The sequence below is a fragment of the Magnolia sinica genome, chromosome 13 (assembly GCF_029962835.1).
Source record: "Magnolia sinica isolate HGM2019 chromosome 13, MsV1, whole genome shotgun sequence".
In the NCBI taxonomy this organism is placed as follows: Eukaryota; Viridiplantae; Streptophyta; class Magnoliopsida; order Magnoliales; family Magnoliaceae; genus Magnolia; species Magnolia sinica.
The window spans coordinates 34,699,476-34,704,339 of record NC_080585.1 but is presented as its reverse complement, the minus strand read 5'-3'; positions in this window follow the sequence as shown (position 1 = coordinate 34,704,339).

Sequence of the window (4,864 nt, the reverse complement as noted above, 5' to 3'; positions counted from 1 at the left end):
TAAGTTTGGCTGGTTGGTTGAGAAGCTTCGCCTTCCATCCAACAATTTTGTGCTCAATCTTGTGAATGAGGGGGAGCAAATGCAAGTATCAAATTCTTCCTTTGACTAGAGGGGTGCTAAGGTATATGAGGGGGAAAGAATATTGTTGGAAACTTAGGATCTAGGTGATCTACCTTGCCCTACATGATGGAGATTTCTTGGGAAGGTGGAAGCAACTCTTGGATAAATTGACTTTCCGGCCTGATCCCTTTTTGTAAGATTAGATGAAGATGATTAAGGAGAGAATCGATGAGATCCTGCCATTCAAAAAAATGATAGTATCATCAGCAAATAAGAGGTGGGATATAATGGGGCAATTCCTGGGGAGTTTATAAGGAAGGCATGTCCCTGAAAGGAAGAGATGGTTCAGTCCTCTGCTAAGGACCTCCACTGCTATAATGAAGATAGATGGGGAGAGAGGGTCTCCTTGGCGAAGACTGTTCACAACCCCAAGTGTAGGGTCGCGATGTAGTAATAATCTCAGTGAGACCGAGGTCGAATCCACAAGGACTAATCTCGTGGGTTTTCTGAGAACAACAAGAACTAGCACTAGAAGAAGATAAAAACCTAATCTAGAATATGTGAGAGAATAATTGTGAAAAAATTAATAAAAAATGTGTGAAAATTCAAAAGTGGGAAACTAGGGTTTCTAAGGATCCACTTGTAGAGATCAGGGAGATTTATACTTGATTCACGAACACAACTGGAATCAAAGTTCTATTTACATCCAATTGGAAAATATCTCATTAAAAATTAAATCCGAACTTCCTTTGATCTAGTTCTCAATGGATGAGAGGTATGAAAACTAGAATTGATTCCATTACAAAACCATGCCTATGAGACAAAGTAAACAACAGAATTTACCAATCCACAACTAATCTGAGAGAATTGTGAGAGTTAATGAGGATTCCATCATCCAACCATGCCCAGGGGACGATGGTTAACAATAGGATTTCCTAAAATCACAATCTCAATAATGAAAAGAACATACTCAACGCTATCACAGATCCATTGTAATTTAAGTCATAACAAATCATTAAAAACTAAAAGTATTCCTTATAATCAAACCATAATCAAAGAGAGTTTAACAACATGAATTAAAGCAATAGAAAATAACCCATCATGCTACAAGCTTCACTTCTTAGCCCTAGCTAAGAGGTTTATCCAATCATAGACATGATTGAACTAAATTCTCTTAAGAAAAAAAATAATTAAGAAGAAAAGGAAGAGAAAAAGAAGAACTCTTGAAGAACAACTAGCCGATTCTTTCTCTCTCTCTCTCTCTCTCTCTCTCTCTCTCTCTCCTCTCTCAGCTTGGGCGAAACCATATTTATAGGATGATGATGTGTTTCTTCTAGGTTTTTCCAGCAAGTTCTTTTTGCTGGTCAGTTTCATTTGCAAACTCCTTTTTGTTGTGGTGAAATTGTGGAGAACATCTTGCCGCTGATCTAATTTGGGGTGACTGGATCATCCAGTCCACTCAAACTGACCACATAAGAAAGGTTGAAACTCCCTCTCCCGAAGTTTGGACGGACCAGATTGTCCTCTTAATCTCAGATTCGCACGTCGGATCGTCCGGATTTCTCGAACGCACATCCCTGCGTAATGCAGTTTGCGGCGAACGCTGCGGGGCCCATATTCCCTGGAGTTAGAAGAATCTACTCCTTCCATCAGCTTCATGGCGAAATTTTGGTCGGAGATAGACGGTTTTGGATTGTCGTTGATACGGCCCACCTGGTTGATCGAGCGACGAAGGATCTGATGTTCAACGAATTGATGGCTGATGTCTAGAGTGTCCCAGACCAAGATCACCTAAATCTTGGTCAATCCCTTCATCCGGTTCGAATGGACGGTTCAGATTTCTCGTCCGGATCGATCTTGATGGTCCACTAGAACTCGTCTGTGGATCTCTGTTGAGGCGTTCACAGCGAGAGGAAGGATTTTGAATACTTGTGGGTCGGTGGACGCTGACCGTTTTGGCTGATTCGATGCATAGCGGCCACACCCCTGCTATGCACTTGCACAATGCAGGGTGCAACCCACTGTGAAGTTTTTTTTTTTTTTTTGCAAATCTGCACCATCCATCCGTCTTCCCATCTAATTTAAGGGGCTGAGTCTAAAATTGAGGCCTATCCAAAGATCAGGTGGGCTCCAAATCAGTGATTAACGGCTGATTGGGTGATATGTCCACTGGCTTTGGTGATTCTTGAGCGTTAAATCCGTGCTTTTAGCATCCTTTTCAATCCAAGCTCTTAAATTCACCTTGCAACATAAACATGATTAAAATAGAACATTAAGCATTATCATGTTCATAAAACTAAGTAATAAATGGGGTTTAATATGCAATATTTGACCCTCAACACAATCTTTAACCAACATTTTGCTACTCCTGAGCAAAGTATGTGAAAAATAAGTTTAATGAGCAATGTTCAACCTTTTTTAGAAAAAAATCTTTCGTGTATTAAGTGTGCATGAGTAGACTCAAGATGTGAATGATGAGTTTTTGAAAACCAGGAGCTGAACCACATAAGTAATCGATCAAATAAATCTTTAATCCATTAGATCAGAGCATAGTTTGCATATCAAGTTTTTCAACATGCTCAGTGAAAATACTATCTTTTCATAATGTTAGCCATGCTCATCACTTCAAGATTAGTTGAAAACCCAAGTATTGATTTCAAATTTATCCCCTCTTCCTTCTTTTTCCAGTTTTTGATTTTATATCGACGGTCATTTGTATTCATTTAGTCTTTTCATCCATTTTTTTTCCTGACATTACATATTTTCAAAGACATTTTTCATTCCCCTCAAAGATGCATCATTCTTCATTCTTTATGACTTTTTGTTGATCTCCTATTTTTTTTACTAGTTCTTTTCTTCTTTTAAGGTAGATAAAATTCTCCAGACTTGGTTCTCAATATCTTTCAATGATTACCATACTAACAATTTAGAAAATCCAATACTAATCACAAAGAACAAATTGAATAACATAATATTCAAACATCTTCTTAACCAAGTGAATGTAAGAACTATAAGTGATAAATTAGTTAGTTGCTTCGACTCCAACAATTCAAAACTCGATTTCTATCTTATTGTCATACTCAAAATAGTCTTAAATACATAACTTATCGCTTTCCAAACAGATAATCATTGAAAATTTTTAAAAATTTTGCAAATTTTGCTCAAAACTGAGAAAACACTGGTTAGGTAACCTAATCTCCCATCCCCAACCTAAAATCTACATTGTCCTCAGTGAAAAAGAAATACATAAGATTTGCAAAAGAGACAACATAATTGAAAGAAAAGTGAAGGAGAGATAGTACCTGATGAAGAGATTTTGCAGCTTTATTTAAAGGATCTCAATGTGAAGGTGGGTTAGCATAAGAGTTATCCAACCAAAAACAAACTATCTTGAACGTGAAAAAGTAAACTATCCTAGAATGGCATAAAGCAAACTATCCTAAAATGGAAAACAAAAAACCTAACTATACCTCCATCAGACTAGGAGATCAATCCTGATAAACAGGATCATTCAGAGGTATGGACATGTCCTTTGAATCAAATTACTCAACAAATGGCTTTAATCAATGTCTATTCACTTTGAATTCATTGCCATTATTTGGATTCCAAATCTTGACAGCCCCATGAGGATAAACATTGGTAGCAGTGAAAGGGCCTGTCCAACGAGATCGGACCGTCTGATCTGGTGTGAACGATTTTTGAAGAATGTGTTGGTCATGAAACGCCTTCATCCTGTCCTTATAAATTCTCGAGTTCTCGTATGTATCATTCCGGATTTCTTTAAGTTCATTCAACTGAAGTTTGCGTAGTGAGCTAGCGTTGTCCAAATCGAAATTCAGATTTTTAATCGCCCCGTAGGCTCTGTGCTCCAACTTCACAGGTAAGTGGCAAGCTTTCCCATAGGCAAGTCTAAAGGGGAGACATTCCAATAGGGGTTTTAAATGTGGTACGGTAAGCCCATAAAGCATCGGTCAATCAGAGTGACCAATCCTTATGGTCAGGGTTAACCGTCTTTTCCAAGTTATTTTTAATTTACCTATTGAAAATCTTACCTTGCCCACTTGTTTATGGGTGGTATGGAGTGCTCACTTTGTAGGAGATGCTATATTTCTTCATTAAATTCACAAATGGCCTATTACAAAAGTGTGAGACCCCGTCACTAATGATGGCTTGAGGCGTTATGAACTGGAAAATGATGTTTTCTTTTAAGAATTTAATGACCGTTTGATAGTCATTGTCCGGCATGGAATCACTTCGACCCATTTAGTGACACGGTCTACTGCTAGCAAAATATATAATTTCCAAAGGATTAGGGGACTAGTCCCATGAAATCGATGCCCCAGCAATCAAATGCTTCTATGATAAGAACGAGGTTCAAGGGCGTCATATTTCGATGGGACAATGCTCCTAATTTCTTACAACACTCATAAACTTTGCAAAACTCATGAGTATCCCTGAACATAGTAGGCCAGTAAAATCCACACTACAGAATCTTAGCCATGGTTTTTTTAGCAGAAAGGTGACCACCACAGGCCTGAGAGTGACAGAAGGAGATGACACTTTGGTGTTCATTGTCTGGCACATATCTTTTTAAGATTTGGTCTAGGCAATATTTAAATAAATACGGATCATCCCAGAAGAATTTGTGCACCTCAGTGAAAAATTTCTTCTTATCTTGCGCAGTCTAATGTGTCGGCGTGAAACCTGTGGTAAGATAGTTGGCAATATCAGCAAACCAAGGTGAATGGGATACTTTGAACAATTGTTCATCAGGGAACATGTCATTGATATGTATTGTCTCAGG